This window comes from Lampetra planeri, chromosome 46, assembly GCF_965212315.1.
Source record: "Lampetra planeri chromosome 46, kcLamPlan1.2.h2, whole genome shotgun sequence".
Classification (NCBI taxonomy): Eukaryota; Metazoa; Chordata; class Hyperoartia; order Petromyzontiformes; family Petromyzontidae; genus Lampetra; species Lampetra planeri.
Genome location: NC_136152.1, coordinates 2,782,684 through 2,808,114, shown reverse-complemented (window position 1 = coordinate 2,808,114; position 25,431 = coordinate 2,782,684). Strand labels below are relative to the sequence as shown.

Sequence of the window (25,431 nt, the reverse complement as noted above, 5' to 3'; positions counted from 1 at the left end):
ATCTCGTGAATGGGTCGCCGTGACCCACCGTCCCATCTGGGAGGATTAGCGGGGGGGGGGGGGAGTCTATGAAAAGAGCACCACTTTGTGTGAAATCGGCAGTGGTCATTTTATTATGAGAATGGTCCCAGCCATAGTAATGTCAAATTTCAAAGCCTAGCTCTGAGCAGCCAGCGGAGATTAAATAAACCTTGACTTAAAGCTTTCGTGACTGAAGGAATTCATATTATTTGGGTCTTTCGGTAAAGTCACGTAGATAGGTTCAAAGAAAATAACAAAAAATAACAAAAAACTACGACGTTTCGATCGCAACACAAGCGTCCGTCATCTTCCTGATGAGATGTGACGACCCCACAGATTCCCATATACATCCATATATTATATTCACACATTACGATGCATGTGACATAATAATCGCAACACAAGCGTTCGTCATCTTCGTGATGACGAACGCTTGTGTTGCGATCGAAACGTCGTAGTTTTTTGTTATTTTTTGTTATTTTCTTTGAACCTATCTACGTGACTTTACCGAAAGACCCAAATAATATGAAATTAACATGGTTAAATGGTAACCGTGCAGCTCCGTAATTGCTTTACCCACACCGCTTCTGGCTGAAGGCCATCCACTAGCCAGAAATCTAATGGATGCCTCCCTTGAGGTTCTTTGGCCCACTCGTGTCCGAACGCGAAGACACTCTGCCGCTAAAACCGCAACCCTGGATTCGTACGCAAGCCCCTCCGGCTCGCTCCGCGGTCTCGTGCGAAGACGTGTGGACTCGTGCTCCTCCGCGTCGCCCAACACCCCGCGCGTTGCGAACGTGGCGGCGAAACTTGAAGGTCATTCGTTCGCCGTCCATTATTTTGTCGTAAAAAAAAAAATCGGGGCCCGGTGCTGGCGCGCAATTTATTACCCATCCCTTGTTTCCCTACCTCGCGTCGCTCCCATCTTGCTCCCCTCCCCCCCCCCCAGCGCGTAACGGTCTCCTCCAAAATTCTGCCTCTTGCCACGCGTGCACCCGCGTCCCATCGGCGCTTGATACAACGCCTGCATCGAAGGTAAAGGTGCAGCCCTGCTAGCGCTCGCTCACGCCAATTGCTGGCGGATGTGCTTCCACTGCAGCGAGCTAAAGAGGGCCCAAACCCCTCCACCCATCGCCACCAGAGGATATTTCGGCCTGCCCTCCCACGCTGAGCAGGCGTCTTGGAAGAGGTGGCATTACCCACGTTTTACCCCCCACCACACCACTGTCGAGAACTCATGTAAACTCCCGAGTTGGACAGAGATGAATTGTGGGTTGTGTCGTGGGGGGGGGGGGGAGGTGGGATTTTTGTTAGATAACACGTCAACATCAGCTTGTTACCCACTCGTATGTGCTGGAATTGGCCTTCGGTCTCCACCGTAGGATCCTCTGACAAGTTGTTGAGGTCTTTTTGTCCTCCACCTGGATTACATTTTAAAAAAAAATCATAATTTCAAGTTCACTTGTTGATTCTAGATTTGAAGCTTTCGTGACTGCAAGGATTCACACTCTTGGGTTTTTTCGGTAAAGTCACGTAAGTGAAAAATAATAAAATAAAATAATAATAAATGAGAATAACTCAATGAAATCACGACGTTTCGGAGGCAACACAAGTCTCCGTCTTCAGGTGGGACCGTCACAGCCAAATTTACTGTATCAAGTGATACAGTAAGATCTTGTCTCTTGGATTTCTCTTCACTTGATACAGTAAATTTGGCTGTGACGGTCCCACCTGAAGACGGAGACTTGTGTTGCCTCCGAAACGTCGTGATTTATTTAAGTTATTTTCATTTATTATTATTTTATTTTATTATTAATTTTTTTACCTACGTGACTTTACCGATAAAACCTAAGAGTATTCACTTGTTGAACCGAGGCACGGGCCTACGCATGCGGAATGGTGGCTTACTTACCTACACCTTGACACCGATGTAATACGTATAAAGGCCGGAGGTTTCTGACGAAAGTTACTCCGGTGAATATTTTCGGCCCAGACATTTCTGTGCGGTCGTGTGGCCTCACCTGGCAGTCGCGTCGACAACGATGGCCTTGCGTGCCCGTACACCATGGAAGGGCGGGGGTGAAATGCCAACGCAGCCTCTACAAACACCCAACATGCAATAATTATGGTCAATACACTTTTTCTGGCATAAGGTATTCCAACGGTTTTATGGTAATTTTGTGGTGCTGATTCCAAATATGGCATCAGTTTTTGTCTATCACATCAGCTTTTTGAGATATCAAATATTGCATTTTCAATAAAAACTGCGGAAGAAAGATATTAAATAAATGTGGATATCTACATAAAATGATATTATAAATACACTATCCTAAAAATACAGCACCATATTTTAACACTAAAGCAGTCACTGACTCGCAACAACTTGCAATCATAAGTGACAGAGTTAATTTCGGGTAAAATCAATGAAAATGGGGTATGCCGATAGCATAAAAATGAGATGTGATAGAGCAAATCTGAGATCAGATTTGGAATCAGCACCCTGAAATTAGTCTAAAACAGCTGCAAAAGTCCAGGCCGGAAATTTTTTTTTTTTTGTTGACCAGTGTAATGCATCAAGGTTGAAGCAGATCTCAGGGGGCTCTTGAGAAATGACGGCGAGGTAGGTTTCAATTAATTGACCGTGGCTCACAAATGTTCACGTCGAATTAAGCTGCCAACACACGAAGACAAAAAAAATCACCCTCAACTTGCTTCCCCTGCGTGTGAAATCCTATTACTGTGATGATATTAAGGCAACATCTGAACACCAGATTTAAATGCAACTTCCATTTAATCAACATCAATTAAATAGTAATTTTCAAATTTTGATTAGAGGCAAGTGCTGTGTAGCTCTGGGAAATGATTTTCAATTAAAACTTGATAGGATATTTTTTTTTCTGGTGAAACATAATTTTTTTTGCTGTGGCAATGATAATAATGTAAACCCTCAATTAAAAAATAAAATCCTCATGGCATGATGAGGATGCCTGCAACGTCACGTAGCCAATATCTTCATCACTAGGCGAGTAATGTGTTGCCTCCAACTGAAGCCAGTGGAGGGAACGGAGTGTTGGGGTGACGTGGTCTTGGGTGCAGGTGACAAGTCTGACAGACATTTTTAATCGTCATATTTTAGATTTATATCTGTGGAGTTTGGAGGTGAGGGACGCGGGGGGGGGGGGGTGAGGGACACGGGGGGGGGGGGGTGAGGGACACGGGGGGGGGGGTGAGGGACACGGGGGGGGGAGTGAGGAACTTTGCGTAGCCAATCAGAGGTGCGGGATAGGACAGCAAACTAAACATGGGGACGCCGTACAGGGGAGGCTTGCAGAAGTGGGTGAGGGTCACAGCGGCAGCTGGTGTTAGGAAATTATTGATGTGGGTGGCGTTGCGCTGGTGGAGGTGTGAGGTCGTGCAGAGTTGAGTGATCTGTGGGAAGGGACTGAGAGCTGTTGTAGGTGGACGCTCAAACTGGATTCCCGAACGGGGCAATTTTTTGTTGCCGACGACGGGAACCTCTGTGACATTGCCGTAGTGTCGCGTGTACAAATTCCTCGAACTCGAAGCAATCCATTCTTACACGCATGGCGCCATGCACGTTCGTACGCACGTGGGTATCGAGAGCCGGCAATCGATTTGAATCGATGCCTCGACGCCGCCGTTACGCGGTGCCTCAATCGTCATCGCCACTACCGTCCGTCACGATCCTCCGCTCGCCGTGCTCGGGGAATCGGATTCAACACCGCAAAATCTCGGCCGTGCTCATTCAGTGCTCTGGCGCAGCCATTTGTGTGTGTGCCCTCCTCCCGGAGCCAACCCCTCGGGTGTTGCTGTGGAGCACGTCGTCGTTGTTGTTGTTGTTGTTGTGGTCACTCGAGGGAACCCTCCTCGGCGGCTCCGCGATGGTCAAGTGTTCGTTCAATTCTACGTGACTTTACCGAAAGAACCAAGAAGATGAATCCCTGCAGTCACGAAAGCTTTAAATCGAAATTTAATCGAAGTAAACTTCCACAGCTGAGCACTGTTGTATGTTATTTATTAAACCCCGGTGGTGAGAGGGGGGATATGGCGTAAGGCGCGGTGGTCATGGGTCCATTTGGCTTGAATATAAACGTTTTGGGAAAATTGTTCCAATTTATGTAGCATTCACAGTAATCTTTGGAAGAATGTAATCAACCAGGTGGGGTGTTGACTGTTGTGTTGGCCGACTCTCTGTGTTGTATTGCATTGTAGTTCAAAGTTTACTATGTTTGCCTGGTGGATGCATAGGCAACATCATAGCTGTGTAGTCATCGTTGCAGCTGCATTATCATCAACTGCAACAGCAGCAGCATCAACTGCATTCCAAATCATCAGCTTCATTGTGACATCATCACCATCATAACCGCCAACTTCACAATGATCGTCATCAGCAGCAGCACCAGCAGAAGTCGTATTGTCCCTTCATGATCCATCAAATGAGCACCATTTGGTGGGAATTGAACGTTGGTTGTGTCGAGGTGACCTACCTTGGTCATGTGGACAGTGCTGCCGATAGAGAAGAGCATTGATCGATGCTTAAACAAAAAAGACGCATGGAGCCACTTTGTATTGTGTCCGATTACTCTCAAACGGAACTCACCCGAGGTGTTGTGGATAAATGAACGAATTGGTGGCACACCGGTGCGGCATAACACACCGGTCCTCAAAAAAACTGTTTAAAATCAGAATTTTAACCGACATACGCCTCCCGACTGCTTCAACATCACGAAGAATAATTTTTGACGCACCACCCCGCAAGGTTTTTCTGACGGGGGTTTGCGAATCGTTCCCACCACGTGCACACGTGCCCCCACGTGCACACGTGCCCCCACGTGCACACGTGCCCCCACGTGCCCACGTGCATCGCCCCCGCGCGGCGCCCTCGGAACATTTTCCCCCCATTTAGCAGGCAAAAGGTGAAGGTGCAACCCTGCAACTTGCTTGCCTGCGACACTGCTGGCAGAAGGACCTCCAAGGGAGGAAGCTCTAAAGGGTATTATCGTGGATGTGTGTTAAACTTCTTTCGCACAGTACGTAGCCAACCGCGCTAATCGGAGGTGTAGAGGAAGGTAAATAAACTAAACACAAAAACCAGTTCTGAAGCCTACTCTTCCACACTGGTTGGACGTTTTGGATATAAATGTTATTTCAACCGCTGTAGAATTCCCTAATCAAGTGATATCACATTCCAAATGTTCATAAAATCATGTATATTGTATTTCCACAAAATCGCCACTCGTTTCATTTATCCCTAAGTCCACCTGTTACGGAATCCTCGGTCGACCGAGGATTTGAATTCACAACCTCCACGATTGGGAACCGAGCGTGTCAACCACAGCTCCCCTCGGGCCCGATGTAGGTGAACCGCGTCGGATGAATTATAATTATTCCCGTAAATATCTTGTTCCTTGGCAATACACGTGTCGCCATTGCCTGCAGGGAATTTCGAATGCAAGAGCTTTCGCGTTTTCAAGGGACTCCAGTGGCATCATTTGTGAATAATTGCTGCAGAGATATGTTCCACCGCTCGCAGCGAATCTCCCGCGACGATCGCTAGTCGCGTGTCCTCGTCGCTCGTTGGCGCTGTGATCTTGATGTGTGATTACGAACACAACGCGTGGCCGAGGTGGCACGGTGGGTGCCCGCAGGAGTCCCATCGTGGTCCCGTCAGACCCTCTTGAGCCAGCACTGCTGAGACCCCCGGGGTTTTAATTCAGGCGGCCACAAATAAACAAGCCTCCCTTTTTCGTCCCGGCTGATCGCTATTGAAGTTTGTCTGCATTGGCATTTTCTGGCGCCTTTCCCTGGCGATCTGAAGCTCTGCTGACTTTCCAGGAATTTAATTTGTTTCATGTCACCACTGCAGTAGCATAATTGGGATATAATTGGTAATTAAAAACAGCGCAGTGTGTATATTTTTAATGGGAATGCCACTGTACGCTGTTTGGAGTGTTTCACTCCCAACGAGAGTCGCCACACAAACGCTTTCCGTATTTTTCACATTTAAACGAATCGCACGGCCCCTCCGTCGTGGGGCTCTCGGGTCGTGCCGCGCGACGTCCGACGTTTCGCCCCCCCCCCTCCGTCCTGTGAGAGCTCCGTCGGAGTCTCTGCGGAGAGATTTCCAGAACGGCTGCAAAACCCCTTCCACGGGCCTTTAGTATGGGATTCCATTGTTGGCGTTATTTTTTTTCTCCATATAATTCAAGCGTTGTTTTTGTTGTTGCAAATATCCCATTCGTGTGGCGCTGCGGCGAGAGCATTTCATTGACGATCGAAGACTGCAAGTTCGAGTTTGAGGGTCCACTCAACCCAAGTTCAAGTTCAAGTTCATTGATTAGGTATAGCCCTGTGAGCCATTCGACCCATCAGTCAATAAAATGAGTTCCACTTTGCGCGCGGTTGGCTGCAGAAGGTAGTGCTGCAAATGTCCTTGTTGCACTATACTTCTATGCTCACACACCTACGCTCCCCGCCTCCACCTGCACTGAAGACCCTCGTGCAAGTGCGGTCAATCGCCGACAGCGTCCCAGAAATTCGCGGCGCCTCTCTCCAGACTCGCTCCCCAGCCTGGACGTGAACACAGCGCGTTGCTGATCACCCTGCCATGCGAGAGAGAAACCCGTACGACCCGCTCGTCGAAAGCCCTCGCCCAGCAGTGGATTCACAATGGGCCGGGCGACCACGAAGGGCTACCGGTGGAGATGAGCATTGCCCCGCAATGATTCGAACGCTGAGATGGCTGTCCTGTAGCTCAGACAACAGCATTTAACTATGCTGTTGCGTGGATGAATGAAAACTGAATAGGCAAGATTTCGTAAGATATTGCAATGGTTTTTTTTGTAAGTACTACTCTGATTTTGCCGGGCCCTTCCGTTTTTCGCACGTTTCTGATTGCCCAATTTCGCAATTTTGAACGGATGTTCAGCCGGATTCGTATATCACGAGCTGAGATAATCTTGCAAAGAGTGTTCTGTTAAATGTTGTTAAAAATGGCAATTATTTACCCAGGCAGAAAAGCCTTGGCGAGTCTTGTGGTTCTTATCCAGGACGGTCCTGCATTGGGGATATTTGGCAAGTGCCACTAATGAGCGTCTGGCGTCATGTGGGACACAACTGGAGGACCTGGAGAAATCCCACACAGAGTAGGGGGGGGGGTTAAAACCACCTGCCCTTCCACCTTCAGTCCATCTCGCAGCCCCACGCCTACAACACATAGCAAACTCAAGTCGTGTTCGCACATCCAAGTTTCTGTTACCTGCCAGAGTCAACCCTGCTCAGCTCTGAGAACCGATGTGGAGGCTCGGTCCATCCGTGACGCTTTGCGCCGAACACAACTTGACTACTCCAGCAATAATTGCAATATTTACGCGAAACAGGGAGCCCATTGTCAAATAGCCAAGGCAAGTTTCCGCGCGTGTTGTTTCTCTTTATTAAATTACAAATGTGAGTTCATAACCTGCCGAGGTTTTAGACGGGAGACGTTCGTGGTTTGGCAGATTATGAGAAACTTCGTGTGGGCTGGTTGCTGCCGATGCTATCCCATCCCAGCAGGTTCACTCCCGCACAGCTTGCAATTTTCTCTCCCTTACATTTACTACCACATGAGAATACGCGTGTTGTGTTGTTTCTAATTTTCGCTCGGTAACATTAATCTTACGCGCAAATGTTGCGTTTGTTTAACTGGAAGCGCCTGTGCTTACCTGAATATGGCGTAGGTGCGTGCAGATGGAGCTAGGAATTGAATGGGAGAATCGCGGTAAGAAACTTGGAAGTCCGGAGTAGAACGTGATAAGAAAGCAACGCAGGGAGTTGATTATAAATTAATATCAAAGGTAAAGGTGCAGCCCTGCAATTGCTCTTGTCACTGGTGGTAGAAGGGCTTCCACTCCAGAGGGAGAGTTAGGGAGCAGCTATGGGGAGGCTATTTAGTGGACTATTTCACGCTGGCCAGACATCTTGACGTTCGCCTGTGGTGAACCGATTATGACTGCTGTGTGGACAGAGACGAGAGGCGGTGAGGGATGGGATTTAAGAAACTTGCATCGTTGTTTTAACCGTTACGCCGGTAGATCGAACCGGTGACCTTTGGATTGCAAGTCCAGTGTGCTAACCTGTACCCTACAGCGTCACAGAGTGATGTGGTGCCGCGGTGGCGAGATGTTAACTACCCTCGCCTGGTATACAGGAGGTTCGTGGGTTCGATCCCAACCCTGACGCCTGCTGCTGTATATTTGGAGTTCGCGTGGCTCTCTCCCCGTGGTCGTGTGGATTTTTCTCCGGGTCGTCCGGTTTTCCCCTCCACATTTTGAATCAACGTGTGCGTTGAGAGTATTTGTCTGCTCTACATTTCCACGTGATGAGCCTACTTCATTGAGCTTTCATTTGTGGCCAGATCGCTTCTAAAAAAGAGCCATATAGCTCAGTGGTGACCTTACCTGGTAGAAAAAAAAATGTTTAGTATAGTGTCATATATGTGCCTGGCACAACCGCGTATCAAGCAAGCGAACAGTGCAGCCGGGAGCGTCATTTGAATTCACATTGAGTGCATGCGTTCGCATTTTGAAGCGACACTGAAAAACTGACACTTATCTTCGGCAGTGTCAGATGGCATGCATATTTCACAAGGCACATGGAATATTAAAAATGCGTTTTCCCCCCGCTTGTTGTCATCACTGATCGTATTCTAATTGTGCTATTGGAGTCATGTCAAATGCAGATCCTGCTGGAACAGCCGCAGTTGGCACCTTGAGCTCGTGAAAAAACTGTGTAGATGTCCATCGCCTCGTGGGGAATTGAGAGAAAATATGAGACCCACTCCCCCTCCCCCCCGCTTAGCACTCCTTCTGAGGTCACTTCATTAGGCCTGTCTCACAAGTAGCACCCACCTCTCTCCTTCACGCCCTGTGAAAGAGTGCTTCACCATCTGTCAGTCACCTCCGAGGTAAAGGTTCAGCCCTGCAATTTGCTGGCTCGCGCCACTGCTGGGAGAAGGGCCTCCGCTAGAGGCGAGTTTTAGACAGGCTCACGAGAGGGTACGTTGGCCAACTCTTCTTTCACGCTGGCCAGGGGTCTTAGAAGAAGTGGGGAGTTCATCTTCTTGGTTCTTTCGGTAAAGTTACGTAGAAGGGAAATAATAAAATAAATATAATAAACATAATAAAATACAATTCTCACGACGTTTCGGGCACAACGCAAGCAGCCGTCCTCAGGTGAAGAATGAAACACCACCAAGCTTGGAGCGTATATTTAAGCTGGGTTGGAGGGGGGGAGGTGGGAACCCAGCTTAAATATACGCTCCAAGCTTGGTGGTGTTTCATTCTTCACCTGAGGACGGATGCTTGCGTTGTGGCCGAAACGTCGTGAGAATTGTATTTTATTATGTTTTATTTTTTATTAATTCTGCCAGACTTGATGCGTCGTAAAAAAGGCAGCCTAAATAAAAGTCGGCCTTCGAGTAACAACGACGACGTTCCTGCCCCCCCTCCCTTCGCAAAAACCCCCAAACCCCTTCTCTTTCAAGCTGCCGCTCGGTACCCGGGGCGGCATTTCGCGTTATCTGGGGTGGGTGTGGGTGGTGTGTGGGTGGGGGGTGGGTCGGTTTGTGGATGGGTGTGGGTGGATGTGGGTGGGTGGGAGTGGATGTGGATGGGTGGGTGTGGGGGAGTGTGGGTGGGTGTGTAGGTGTGGTGTGGTGTGGGTGGGTTGGGGTGTGGGTGTGGTGTGGATGTGTGGGTGGATGGGTGTGTGGTGGGTGGGGGTGGGTGTGGGTGGGTTGGGTGTGGTGTGGGTGGGTGTGGTGTGGGTGGGTGTGGTGTGGGTGGGTGTGGGTGGATGTGGGTGGGGTGTGGATGGGTGTGGTTGGGTGTGGTGTGGGAGTGAGTGGGTGTGTGGTGGGTGTGGTGTGGGTGGGTGGGTGTGTATGGATTTGGGTGCTGACTTGCCGAGCCAATCGGGTGGCTGCGGCTCCACTTCACCCCCCTCCTCTCTGCCTGCGGAATGCCGCGGGGCTGGGCTGACCGGGCCGCCCCCCCGACTCGGGCAGGAAAAAAGTCTTCATTCTGATTGCCCTCATTACAACAGCGCTCACTGCACACAACACACACACACCACGCACACGCAACACAATCAGCAGTCCGCAGGGTTTTTTTTGTTTGGAGCGGGGCAGGGGGTGATCGCCTCTCTCTCCTCTCTCTCTCCTCGTTCTTCTGTTGTTGGCGGATTTTCGCGTCCAAGCCAGCGGGCTTCCGCCAGCGCAGTCTTCGTGTAGGCTGCTGCTGCTGCTGTTGTTGTTGTTGTGAAGACGACGCTTTGGCGGTTCGCTCCCGACACCTCGCCCAGTGATTTTTTTGTCTTTGGGCCTCGCCGCAAGTTGCCAAGGTAAGGAGGAGCAGGGGATGGCGCCGAGATGGATTGAGATTGGGTGGAGGGGTGCGGAGGGGCGAGAGACCACAGCAGCATGACTTTTTTTTATTGGTGATGCAGAGTTGAGATGAACAATGGACACTTGATGGGGTGTGGGAGGTTTTTTGTGTCTATTGCTGCAATGTAACGTGTCCGATGACTCTTGATTTTAAAACAGATTTTTTGTTTTGTTTTCACCGGCCCGTGTTGTCGAGAGCGACGTTGAGCCGACTTTGCGCTCTCTCTGTCCCCGCTGTCTGGCCGACGACGTTTCGGGCTCCGCACCTCGTAGTGGCCGCTACGCCGCTCTCTGGAGGCGGCGTTGGGGAGCGGCCCGGGTTCGACCTCCCCCGCTCCACGGCGCAACGCCACTGACGAATATCCGAGATGTCCACCCGCAGCTGTCAACCCATCGCTGTCCACCCATAGCTGTGAACCCATAGCTGTGAACCCATCGCTGTCCACCCATAGCTGTGAACCCATCGCTGTCAACCCATCGCTGTCGACCCATAGCTGTGAACCCATAGCTGTCCACCCATAGCTGTGAACCCATCGCTGTCAACCCATCGCTGTCCACCCATAGCTGTGAACCCATCGCTGTCCACCCATAGCTGTGAACCCATCGCTGTCCACCCATAGCTGTGAACCCATCGCTGTCCACCCATAGCTGTGAACCCATAGCTGTCCACCCATAGCTGTGAACCCACAGCAGTCAACCCATAGCAGTGAACCCATAGCTGTCAACCCATAGCTGTCAACCCATAGCAGTCAACCCATAGCAGTCAACCCATAGCAGTCAACCCATAGCAGTCAACCCATAGCAGTCAACCCATAGCAGTCAACCCATAGCAGTCAACCCATACAAACTTACCCCGTATTCTTGTACAGAGAAATTGAGTTTTCATGTCCATAAGCGTACAGCCGTTTCTATACGGGCAAACACAAAAAAAATAATAATGTGTCTTTGTTTGTGTTTCTCGCTTGTGGTGATGGGACTTTGTAGGATGCACGTTGAGATTTCCAAGTGGCACGGGGTGACCAATAAGGTCTGAATTTGGCTGTGATAAGGGGGGTTGGCAGGTATGAAAATGCGATGTGTCAAAACATCGCCGAGCGTGGTGCTGGCCACCCCAGCTACCCCAGCCACCTCGTGTGTGCCACAGTGCCGGTAGCCTTCATAGGTCGCTTGCTACTCGCTAAGAGCAACTTTCCCCAAACAGTTCGTGAAGGCTACACCGGAGGGGGATCTTTGTGCGCGTGTGTGGGGGTGTTTCCCGATGGAGAATTCGTGTTTTGTGATGATAACAAGCAAAGCACATCCTGAAAATGGTTTCCTGCAAAAGAAAATGTTATCTTAACTTGGCAGGGCATCGAGAGGGGTGGGGTGGGGTGTTTGCTTTAAAGTGAGTGAAACAAGAAGTAACACCGATAAAGGCGCGATAATAAATCGTGGGCAAGGGTGCAGCCCTGCAATTTGGCTTTCTCGTGCCGCTTCTGGTGGAAGGGGCCCTCGGATCACGAGGGCTGTAAGGGACGGGCTGTTTAGGGCCTGCTCGTGCCACTAGGCCGAGACGTCTTGCAAGACGTGTGCTGGTCACCCCACACTTTCCTCCACCAAACGTGCCACTAAACTGCGGTAAACACCGTTCATTCTGCTGCTGACGCTGCTGGGTGCACGGAGGGGGAGCGATGTTTAAACAAATTCCTGCCCCATAATTTCAAACTTCTGCGCGCGTCAAGGGAGATGAAAACCAGCTGCGCTCATTATTCCAGCACCGTGGCATCTTCCACCACGCAATTTCATCGCGCTCGCCATTAAATGTGCAGACTAACTTTGACTTTTCGGGTCATTCACTTGATACAGCAAACGTGCTGTGACGGTTCCACCTGAAGACGGAAGCTTGTGTTGCCTCCGAAACGTCGTGATTTTTATTTTATTTTAATTTTACTTTCATTAATTTAAATTTTTTACCTACGTGACTTTACCGAAAAAACCTAAGAATATGAATTTTCGAGTCATGTTGCCCACCCCCCCCCGCAAGCATGTTCTTGTTACAATTCCACTGGGAGGCTGCTGCGAACGAGCCGCGAATTCGCGGGCACATTACGTGCGTGTGCGTAAATTGTATTCCGCGGAGCGCCGAGGCGACGTGCGTGCCCAGCAGTGTTAAATATTGAGATGAAGTTTAAAAAAAAAATAGATTAAGCTAAAAGGCGTGTGCCCATTGTGTTCAGAAAATCATTGCTGGAGCGTGAGATTGAGTGGAGTGGATTACTTGCAGCAACACCCCATTCTTATTATGGTCCATTGCTAGATTTCCTCCAGCAGCGACGAGACATTGCTTGCGCTGTTTGTGTGCCCGTCACCTGATTTAACAGACCACATCAACAGCCCTTTATCAAGATGCCACTTTGTTTGGCGATGCTGCTGCAGCTTCTGCTGCTGCTGTTGCTTTGGCGATGGTGCACAGGCGCAAATGACCAGAAAAACTCAACGCCATCTCGTCAACATCGTTGTTGCCTTAAAAATACATAGAAATCTGTGACGTTTCAGGAAATGGCCCTTCTTCATGGCACGTGAGCGTTTGTGCGCTATGCAGAAGGGTCATTGCCAGAAACGTCGCCGATTACATATGTCCTTGCTTATGAAGGCCACAGCTTTGTTAACAGGTGCGTTGAGTTCTTTGCCATTGTACGAGTAGGATGAAGGGCTTCCGCGCACTTGATCGGTCAAGGGGGTCGTTGGACCGTGCTCCACTGCCGGTGACCGCGGGTTGGCGGCAGGCAGGGACCGGTTTCGGGTATCGCTCGCCGCTGATGTTGGCCGCGGGGCAGACATCAGACGCAGTCTCTCGCCAGGTTCGTGCCGCTGTGCTACTGGTCACCGTGGCCCCCCCCCCCCCCCCCAGTAGACAAGCAACGCTGTACCCCCCAATGTATTCCATGCGTGTAATCGGAGTCATGTCTTGAGACGACAAACCAATGTCGAACTCTCGCAGAGCGGTGCTTCAGCCCGCGTTAGGAAACGGTCCGCAGAAGGAGACGGCACAGAACTGCTCCTGAGATCTTTTCAAGTCGCTTCTGATCCACACACAAGGGGGGGGAGGGGCGGGTCAAAGCTTTCCCACCCGCCCTGCTACAAAGAGTCACGCTCGGTGCATGGCAGTCGAACCGATATGTTAAATTGTCGAACTTTTGTGCAAAACTAATTTTAATACGGTGCTCGTTGTGTGGAGTCATCGGTGATCGGTCTCAAATCGCCAACTCGCTGCACTTGAGAACCTGGTTCAGATACGAAGCCAGGATCACGGCCGGTATGAGCTCAACGTTCCGTTCTCTGAGCAGTTCGGCCACGTCGGCCCACCGCAGGCCCGTTTAAGAGCAAATAAATAAACGCAGAAAATACGATGGACACGGGGGGACAATATTGTTTTCTCAGCATGCACGTCTCGACCCCTAGCAGAGAGCAGCCCCAATCTCAGAGGGTGTATTAAACACGGGGGTCACCGCAGCAGGAAAGACAAACGCAGGCGTGGACATGAAACAAAAACATCCTCAAGGATGACCCCGACGCGTCAGCGGTCCTCGCTCCGCAACCACCTCGTGTCGAACGGCGTGGGGGGGGGGGTGTCACGTGAGCCGTGGGAACGGTGAGCCACTGGGCGGCTTGGGATAATTTCCTGAAATTCTTGTGAATAGCAAATATTACAGAAAATTATGTTTGGCCTACGGAAATCTTTTTAATGAATGACCTCACATAAATAAGCTATCAAATACATGAAAATTATCGCAATTGAAATACTATTTGGTTATGATTAACATAAAGTAAATACAAATGTAAGTATTAAATAATATATTCTTGGTTCTTTCGGTAAAGTCATGTAGAAGGGAAATAATAAAATAAAAAATATATTAACCAATTTTTATACTTTACCGAAAGAACCAAGAATATGAATCCCTGCAGTCACGAAAGCTTTAGATCTAAATTGTATTAAATAATAGTTGATAAATTCACTTACCTTAAATTATAATGATGCTGCCCATCATCACTTTATCTCTCACCTCTATCTCATCACTTCCTTTCTCTCTCCCGATGCAGTCACGTCGAGTTCCAGATGCCGTTCGCGGAAAACCAAAATCACGGATAGCAAGTTCGTGAATAACGAGGGAATAACCCGAATCGAATTCTTACTCATTGTGTCACCTTCGCAATTTTCTCCGAGTAAGATAGACAACCCGGCGGTGGAGCGGTGGCTTCGACGATGGCTCGCTTATTTGTTAAGCGTCTTGAGATGCTGCCGCGTGACTATTATTGCGCTTTCTTCAGAAGCGACCTGGCCACAAAAATGACAGCTCAACGAGGTGGTTTATCGCGTGGAAAATTATAGCAGCCAAACAGTCTACAAGCGTATGGTGAACCCAGTGTATTTCGATTTAAAGCTTTCGTGACTGCAGGGATTCATCTTCTTGGTTCTTTCGGTAAAGTCAGCTTAAATAGACGCTCCAAGCGTGGTGGGTGTTTAATTCAGACGCTGTCTCCCCGACAGACCTGGTCTTCACCTGAGGACGGCTGCTTGCGTTATGGCCGAAACGTCGTGAGAATTATTGTATTATGTTTTATTTTTATTGTTTTATTATTTCCCTTCTACGTGACTTTACCAAAAGAACCAAGAAGATGAACCCAATGTATTCACGCAAATTGTTACTGTGCGGGAGTCAAGCCTAAAAGCCGTTGCCCGCATCGTTGGCCCAATAGAAAATATTCTCTTACGTTTTATGTATGTGTATGTATGTATGTTGAACTTCTTTCGTACCATACGTAGCCAACCGTGCTAATCGGAGCTGTTGTCCTGAGTATATCCCATTTGGGATGTGGGTGAATACGGCTGCCACGTTGAGAGACGTCAACAGTTGATGCTCAGTGTAGCCTGGTTGGTCAAAGTCATAGGAATGTGGAATTGTCCACACTGGCTGGCTCAAGCCTGCTGATGGAAGGTGAGCGTTGCCAAATTGCTTATTGCAGAATGAGCAGAGGGAGCGGTTGCGGCAAGGAGTGGCGGATGTAAGCAGATTTTCTTTTTGCACTAATCTCTGTGATTGAAATGACATCTATGCGATCTTTGAAACGTTGAATTGTAAGCAAAAGCTGAAAATAACGATGTCATCAAGCATTTTTAAAACTCCCTTGTCAGCTTTTCATAAATTTTGGTTGAGCAAATGTTTTTTTTTCTTCCCCATTTTGTTTCCACATTGAACATAAATCCCACGTTCGTAAATCCAGTTGTTTATTATGGTTGGTCTTGCCATGGTTGTAAATCTACCGACATTTTAGACTCAGTTGCCTTCGTGGAGGTTCTCTTTTTTTTCCTACAGTAGGCACGGCAGAGTTTGAAGTTGAATTTGTTCAACCGGCTGAGAACTCAAGAGACCAGAATGAGTCTCATTTGCAAGAGCGGCCCCCCCCCCCGCCTGGGTTGTCGCCAACGTGACACGATCAAAAGAAGCGTAAACACTGAATCACACGAGAAATAAAAAAAAATATTGCAAACATTAATCAGTGTTCAATGAAAAGCCACATCTTACACTTCCTTGCAGTGCAAATCGGCTCATAGAACATTGGGACGTTTTCTTCTTGGTTCTTTCGCTAAAGTCACGTAGAATGGAAATAATAAAATAATAAAAATAAAACATAATAAAATAATTCTCACGACGTTTCGGCCACAACGCAAGCAGCCGTCCTCAGGTGAAGAACAGGTCTGTCTTCCATTCTACGTGACTTTACCGAAAGAACCAAGAAGATGAATCCCTGCAGTCACGAAAGCTTCAAATCGAAATTGGGACTTTTCTGAAGGTGGTGTTCAACTCTTTAAGGGTCGATGGGGGGGGGAGGGCTGAGTTGACCCGAATGAGAACTCTTGATTTTGAAGTTGGCGTTACACCAGTAGAAACCACAGCACACGATCGATTAGTCACGTGTGTGGCGCGTTGCGCTGCACACGCGAAGCACGAGGCTCGCGAGAGGTCTGGCAATGCGGCGCAAATGCAGGGAAGGTCGTCTGAGGTTAATCGTCCAACGTTGTTGGTGTTGTTCAGCCTAAACCCGCCCTTACTGGCTTCCAAGTTAACCCAGCTGGCCCGGCCACAGCAGGGCTGTTTGTCTCGTACATTGCGTAACAAAGACAAAGATCCCCCTGTATCCTTTAAAATATTGCTCGGGGGAAATGCTGTTTGCGAGCGCCTATTAAAGTTGGCGCGGCACATGAAGGGGGTGGGTGGGTGGCCATCACCTCCCCCTCCCGCCGTCGTGATGATGTTTTCACACTGCTCCAGGTACTCATTTAAGGCTGAGTTGACGTAGGGAAGACCCAAGACCGGTTTAGATGTGTCACCAATGTTGGCTGTGAGCAGGAATCGTATTGGGGTCGCCGGGTATGCAGGCGCTGTGTGATAACCACGAAAGTCCCACTCTTACATTACTTCGAAATGCGCTCAAATGCGCAAATACCGTAGTTTCGCTAGTCGTTTTAGCGAGCACCTATTCATGCTGACGCAGCACGTAAAGGGAGCGATGTGCAGACCGCCTCGTCTGGCCGCCTCTGTCTCCCCACATTTGATGATTACAAGCCGCACCAGGCACTCGTTTGATGGCTGCCGAGTCAACCTACGGGACGATCAGGGCAGGTTGCTCTACCGCCCGCCACTGATGTTGTGCGTGGACAGGGATCAAACGCAGGCGTATGGGATCCGACCACAATGATCTCCTGTCAGCCTCGCAGTAGCGGCTTTTGGTTGGCCATCGAAAAAAAGACGGCGGTCGCCGCATCGCACGGCGCTTTCAGACGCGCTTCTGCGGCCGTCTGGAACGCTCTTGCTTCCGATATCCGGAAGCCACTGCAGCTGTGCACGTTTAAATACAGATTAAATACGAATTTCTTGAGAACTGCATTTTGTGTTTTGGTTCGCTACGTATGGAGCGAAATAAGTTCAACATACATACGTGAGCACTGCAGCACCTACGTAGCAGGTACAGGCACTAACATGTGCACGCTCCCCGTCCGGCCTTACAAGCATGCAGCGTTTATTCCTCCCCCCTCCTCTACCTAATGGTCAATGTCCTCTGCTCGACTCGACTCTGTGAAGTCATATTTCTTCCTGAGCGGACATCCCTGCAGATAAGCTGACTTTGAATCAAGTGGCGCGGGTGACCCCAAAATATGTGATTATTCAGCAGAGTGCGTTGCCTTTGATGCCGCAGCAATATTCCAATATTCTGTGTTCGCCCGGCTGTGAGGTTAAACTCCAGGTTTACACACCGCATGTCAGCATCTTGCAATATAATTTTAATTTCCGCTTGTCATGTCCTGCACAGTATAGGTGCGAGGAACCACAGACGAGCAGAAAGGCAGCAGCCAAGCAGTGAGCCGATGCCAACAGTTACCCAAGGTCTGCGGTCCTCTATATATGAAGGTGTTATCAGCCAATTAATTAGTGCTTGCATGTGGGAGGAAACCGGAGCACCCGAAAGAAAACCCACTTGTGCGAGGGGGAAACACTCTATCCCATGCAGAAAGACATAGGTGGAGTCCACATTTTTACTTTACCGCATTCTCGTGGCGAGTCAGGGTATTATGACCGCTGCTCAATGCCCACGGGAAGGGATTTTCTCAACATCCGTGTGGTGATTCGCCAACTTTCGCTGCTGCCGCCTCCACACTGCTGGATTGCATGCAGTCACGTGCAGCAGCTTAGGCACCACCGCCCGGCTAAACCCACGCTGACCGGCATGGAGAAGACTGTTCACATAAACCCCCACAGCCCTGACGGTATAGGGGAGGCCCTCATCCAGCTGTGGATCGACGAAGGGCCGTACATTATTATTTAGATGATTCACCACATCTGTGGATAGAGTGTTTGACCCATATGGAGGGGGTTGCGAGTTCACATTTCGCTTGTGGGGACCCACTTAGCCCATAATTTTTCCAGGGATGATGAAGCGATTGTTACTTTGCAGGAAGTGAGCGGCAGTCGTCTCCTGGTGAAACTGGCCCCTGCCATGGCAATGTGGAATTGTAACCTCCTCCGGCTCAGTGTCACGAATTGATATGGGCACCTCCCCAGGCTCCTTTGAGCAGGGAGACATTTGTGATCTTGTATATCTTTTTCGACGTGGTTTTTAACGGTGGTTAAACAAGACCGTCCGTTGCATCCCCGTCGGCATCGACTAACACCATCCTCATCTGCTGCGGAGATCTCACCCCGTCGTCCTGTGCAAGTGCCCCGTTATTTATCTCCGAAGACCGTTCTCTTAATTAACGCCATCGCTAATCCTCAGTGACTGATCGCAGATAAAAACGCACAGCGTGCTGACCGAGTTATCGTGTCGCCCAGCTGAACGTTAATTGCAACGAATTTGCATATGCTGCTGTGCTTAAGTCGCAACGAGCACAATCGGCTTCACTCGCCCGCTTCTGTTCTTCCCTTAAAACAACCTCCATCTCTTGTATCGCAGCAGCAGCATCATCATCCTGCTACTGCCTGTCCCCACTCCCCAGCTACGATCAGGCTTACCCCAACCCCTACCCCCATCACTGCCCCTATCACTACCTCTACCCCCAGCACTACCCCAACCCCTATCACTACCCCAACCCCCATCACTATCCCTATCACTACCTCTACCCCCAGCACTACCCCAACCCCTATCACTACCCCAACCCCCATCACTATCCCTATCACTACCTCTACCCCCATCACTACCCCAACCCCTATCACTACCACTACCGCAACCCCCATCACTACCCCTATCACTACCTCTACCCCCAGCACTACCCCAACCCCTATCACTACCACTACCGCAACCCCCATCACTACCCCTATCACTACCTCTACCCCCATCACTACCCCAACCCCTATCACTACCACTACTCCAACCCCCATCACTATCACTACCTCTACCCCCCATCACTACCCCCATCACTACCCCCATTACTATCACTAACCCTGTCACTACCCCAATCCCAACCCCTATCACTACCACAACCCCAACCCTGATCACGACCCCTCCTTAACCTCCCCTGCCTGTTCCCTTGTCACCATGACTACACCACCACTCTTAACAACCCCCGTTCTTTATCTCAACCACTATCATCTTTTTACAATTTTATAATTGTAAAGCACCTTGGAATAAGGCACTATATATATAACTATCTATTTACTACTATAATGAGCCAAGCATGTCTGTGTGTCCCACGCGTGTCGTCACTCCACATGGACCCCCCCCCCCCGTCATTAATAATCATGAACGGGTGACATCACTACGCATGAAGAAGTTGGAGTGAAAGCGAAAATTTGTTTACGCAGATTAGCTTTCATTTTGATAATAAAGAAATCAACGCAGCAACTAATATAATGAACCAAAAAAGGCTGTGTGTGTGTCCTGCAAGTGACGTCACTCCACATGCGCCCCCCCCTCATTAATATTCATGAGCGGGTGGATTTTTACTTGAACGCAGGTCGAGTGGAAAAAAAGTTTTTTTTTGCAAATTCGCATTAAGTTTGACGTTTCTTTATTGAAAGTTATTCAAATAAATAAGTCGATTTGGTGTCTTTATTTATTTCTTCAGCACTTGAGACAAAAGGCAAGTCTAATTTATGCTACTAAATTCTCATAAAATAGACATTTCTCGGTGATTTTCCAGATATTGTATCGAATTCCAATTGATTTCAGCGAGCGAAAGCAGAAGAGAATACAGGGTCAGAACAGTGAATTTTAACAATTTGAAGGTCGGTTAAATACAGTGCTACAGTGAACTGCAGTGAAGTGTTTGATGACATCGTTTCGTGCAAGATTTACTGCCATTAAATTTACACAAGATACAATTATACTCTGATCAATGTTTTCGTAAATATTTCAGCTTCCGTCCTAGGATGGGCAAACAAGCTAGTGTAAGATAACATGGATTGCTGAACATGACACATCTATCGCTATATGCCTCTTACCTGCAAGGAGCTTACATTTTTTGATTCGGAATGTGTTTTATGAAATCCAGTTCATGACATCTCCCCCCTCCTGCAACCACTAGAGGCCACTACACTCACAACTATGTAACAAACCAAAAAATAAAATATTTATTTTATTTTATTTCGTTGACCCTAGAATCGCAAACAAATAAAATGTGTCGTTTCTGCCCAAGGGAGAATTGTTACACCTCTAGCGTGAAAGCAATTAATGATGATGATAATAAACAAAACATTATTTTTATACCGGCGTAACATTGCAAGCAATTACGAGGCCTCCAAGTCTCAACAGCCTGAGGGAGGCCTTCATCCAGCAGTGGATTGACAAGGTGCTGGGCGTGCACTCCTGGGCGACTCCGCCGTTACCTGTGGCGAGGTAGCGGAGTTGGGGGATCGGTGCCATCTGTGGTGCTGGCGGAGTTCATCTTCTCGCCCCGCTGCTCTACGTACGTGTGTATGTTGAACTTCTTTCACACCGTACGTAAAGGCCAACCGTGCCAATCGGAGGTACGGGCGACGGACTAAACACAAAAAGCAGTCCTAATGAAATGAGTTTTCAATCTAGATGTAAAGGTGCATAGACCCAGTGGCTTCCTGTTATTGTCGGAAGGAAGAGCGTTCCAGACGGCCACAGAAGCGCATCTGAAAGAGCGTGGAGTCGTAACCGCCTTTGTTCGATGACCTGCCAAAAGCCGCGGCGAGGATGACTGGATGTTGCGTAATGGTTTACGTTCATTGACGAGATGAGCAAGCCGCTGTAGTTCAGGATCACAATATTTATACTGGAGGAATACAATAAGCTATGAAGCTCGTTTTCACAGATGTCCAGGAGGGGTGGTCAAGACAGTTACAATAACAAACAGCACAAAAACACGACAGGAGTGCAAAGTACAAGAAGGGCAAAAAAATCACCCAAACGCACACAAACACCCAAACACATTTGTGGCAAGCAATCTGCGTGTAATGTGCGAACCACCACCGCTTGCTGGCCTGCTCAGTGCTGGTTGCAGGCCACGTGCCTAGCCACTACCGCCCGTGATATGAACACGGAGACAAACGTATGAAAGTAAACCCTGGCTTCACAATGCCCCTAACATTTAGAGGTATAAGCAGACGTATCGATTGATATGTATTCGTAAGCCGTGTAAGTAATCTATGTTTCGATTTGTGTAAGTTGTGTGTAGTGGATTCACGTGACTCCTTCAGCCACAAGGAATTTATTCTTGGAATCAATTATGACTGAGTTGTGGAAATTAATTGAATCGTGATGGCAGCGGATGGTTTCAGCCTTACGAAATAATACTCACGACTGCGTTCTCAATGCATTTTTCAGTAAACACCGAGAGCTTATTAATAATAAAAATAACAACGGAAAGTTTGTGTTGCACGTTCAACTTTGAGATTTTCAAATAGGCCCTCGTGGGTCGTGTTATACACTTTGCAGAAGCGACCACGTGATGTAACACCGGTCGATCATTTTAATGCTACGAATTAAGATGCCACAAGTGAAGATATGATACAGTGTTTACTTAATGGGGCACTCTAAATCGCTGAGGTTAAATCTTTAACGCGTGGGTAATTTGTCACGTGTCCATTAGTGGCTATCATTAATGATGATCATCGACGTGATTAACAACAACAACAACCACCACGCAGCTATTCAGATTCGCCGTGTCTTAAGAACCAAAAAGCATTGGCGTGTCTCTGCTCATCGTCGCTTTTTGCAGCTCTTGAGCCAGCGATGGATATTCCACATTCCTGTGTCAGGGTACAGGCTCCTCCACCACACCACCTCCCCCTTCCTAGGATGACCGCTGCGTTAGTGAGCTGGGTGGTGTTTCATGCCTGTAATCGCCGGGCGATGGTGGCTATGCACGTGGCCTTTAATCCAGGACTGTTGTGGTGAGGGTTGGTGGATCTCGCATTTTGTTGCAACTCCCTTCCCCTGGCTCACAAGGAGAAGGCGCTAACAGCAGAAATGTGGACTCCACCTGTTCCGTCTGTACGGGATCGAGTGTTTCTCCCTCGCACGCGTGGGTTTTTTTCCCGGATGCTCCGGTGTCCTCCCACATTCAAGCGCTCGTTAATTGGCTGATAAACACCTTCAAATGTAGAGGACCGCAGAGCTTTGGCAGATGTTGGTTGCGTTGGCACAGCACTGCGTGGCTGCTGCTGCCTTCCCATGCACCTGTGGCTCGTCCTCTCGCCTCTGGGTTATTCTCTCTCGATTTGAAGCTTTCGTGACTGCAAGGATTCATATTCTTAGGTTTTTTTCGGTAAAGTCACGTAGGTAAAAAATTAAAATTAATAAAAGTAAAATAAAAATAAACTAAAAATCACAATGTTTCGGAGGCAACACAAGCTTCCGTCTTCAGGTGGACTGTTTCTCCCTCGCATGTCCAGTTCCACCTGAAGACGGAATCTTGTGTTGCCTCCGAAACGTCGTGATTTTTTGTTTATTTTTATTTTACTTTTATTAATTTAAATTTTTTACCTACGTGACTTTACCGAAAAAACCTAAGAATATTATTCTCTCTCCTTGAGAGTGAGCGAACACTGCGCAGTGGCGCGTTACAAGTTGAAATGATATTATTAGAAATTCAATTCAGGCGAACGGTAGATTATCAGAGCGTGACGTCCTGGTAAAGTGAAACCAAAAGGTCAGAGTCACGAACGTTGAGCAGTGTTGATTTTCACTGGCGGTCCTGACCGGTGCAAACTTCTACATTCCTGTGTTGAGGACAATTCTTATCATCGGACAGCCAATGTTGACTTCCAACCAAGTGGTGCTGGACCACAGGGTGGCACTTATTGTATCCTCCTCGGTGGGAGGTGGATCACGACAATGTCAGCTTTAACCTTTTTATTATTTCTAGATTTGAAGTTTTCGTGACTGCAAGGATCCATAGTATTAAGCGGTTGTGCTTTCGCTACGTTGTCCCCACTTGAGGACGGACGCTTGTGTTGCGCCCGAAACGTCGTGATTTAATTTATTTGGTTTCATTTTTATTTATTAAATTTTTTCCCCTATGTGACTTTTTATTATTACATGCTTTTAATTAACTCACTCTGTTGTCGTTGTTGTTGTTGCATCCTCAAATCTTGTAACTCAATTTTAACCCACTTCCCAATGTGGTATCGACTGCAAACTTGGTATGCTTATGTCATACTGATGACAATACTATATTCTACCATAAAACATTTTTTGTAAACATTCATTTTTATATGTTATGTTTTGGCTTGGGTCTAATTGTCCACGGTCAACTAGCGGTTGGCTGTAATTGCCCACGCTCCCTTACGTTGTGGCAAGCTTCGGTGCCACTTCCTTGAGAGTGAGTCTTCAAAGCGTGTTTTTAAAAAAGTTTATTAAAATATCTATTATTAAACTCGAAGCCCTGTGCCTCTTCTCACCTGAGCGTCACCCCCCAATCCGGTTAACCGGAACAAGCCAGTTGTGTATTAAAAAATGTGATGGCAGCATTGTCAGATAAGGGCCCATCTGCGTGTTAGAATGCCTTCTTTGGGTACACGCACACACACACACAGAGTCAATATTAGCCGGACTTTTGAGTTTGGACGGAATGTTTCCGTGCCGGTCTCGGGCAGTCGAAGCATCGCCCGCAGTCCAATGGATGACGGTGGCTGTATGACCTCTCCGATTTCAATTATTCACCTGGCGGTTCGGATTCGGGCAGCTCTGGGGGTGCCCTTGTCAAATTAAGGTTGCACTGTATGAGGCTTTGCTGGCTTAGGGAGACAGCAGCACTGAGCCAAGCCACTGGATTCCAATCTAGGATTTAGCAACAAAGTCATTAAAACCGTTGTCGAGTGTAGCCAGCTAATGGTCTCAACGTGACGGCCCAAAGTGGCTTCGCAATGAAACAAGCCACATCCTAGATACGTTTCTGATCTAAATTTGGCTTGGCCTAAGTCTGAGTGATGTGGCGATGTATGTTGGCGTGGTCACATCGCAAAACATTGCTTGAACACCGCACGGGCTGGAGCCCCCGCCTGTGACCGAATCACCCTTGAAGTTGGCGATCTCGTCAGATCTGAAGCTAATTGGTGACCACTATGTATGCCAGGTTGTTATCGGAGGCAGGGATACTGAGAGGGCCCGTGCTGTAAAATCAGTTGTTGTACTCTACCCTGCTTCTATGCTCCCATATCCGCTCCCTTGCCTTCAACGTTCAGCGCTGGCCGGCATGGTGAAGTATGGTCAAACGACGACCCACGTGGCATGAAGAGGCCCTCATCCGGCAGTGGATTGAGACATTTAATGATTAAATTAAGAGTCATTTATGTATGGATATATACACAGATCGGTAGAGAGGGAAAGGTTAACGAGTTGTGGTCATTATTTATACTCCCACAAATTACATCTTCAGGTGGCAAAACTAACGGGGGTATTTGATTGGCAGTAAGCGTCTTTCCAAGCAAGAGATCGCAATGCATTGTCGAAATACGTTCACAGACAATAATGTTGCAACAATAGAAATGCAGACAATACAGTGCAGGTAAGAGAGGCATACTGGAGGCAGGCTGCTGGCACTACTTACGTGTGTGGGGAGTGGTACGGACAACACCACGAGGGAGACAAAGGCGGCCGGGCGTGGTGTTGTCCACCCAAACCCCTCGTGTACCGTGCCGGCCTTCATAGCTAGCAGCACTTGCCCCCCTTACAGTCTGTGAAGACTCGAGACGAGACATTGCGAGTTCTAATCCTGCTTAGTGGTTCTTATTCTCATCCCTGCCCTGATGTGACCTCTCCTCCTTCTCATCTCCCCCCTCCCCTGTTCCTCTGTTTCTCCGTTCCTTCTCCATCCTTTCCGCTTATTTTCCTATGTTGTTGACCCATACAGAACTGATCCTTGGCTCGTGCATAATTGTAAAAAAAGCCACTCGTTCTTGCAGTAACAGCAGTCTTCTCTCTCTCTGCTGTGAAGGAGACCGGACCCCCATTGCCCCTAC

At 48.4% G+C, this 25,431-nt stretch overlaps 1 protein-coding gene across 2 annotated transcripts in view; it reads left to right on the top strand.

Annotated features, from left to right (window-relative positions):
- Window positions 1-25,431, top strand: part of LOC144733318 (uncharacterized) — a 201,448-nt gene that overhangs the window by 144,688 nt on the left and 31,329 nt on the right. The window contains exon 1 of one of the 2 annotated variants that reach the window (XM_078615156.1): window positions 10,098-10,422. The exons of the other annotated variant lie outside the window; for it this stretch is intronic. The gene's annotated coding sequence lies outside the window, so the exon portion shown is untranslated. Of the gene's footprint in view, window positions 1-10,097; window positions 10,423-25,431 lie in introns of those variants that run through there. 2 annotated transcript variants of the gene reach the window in all.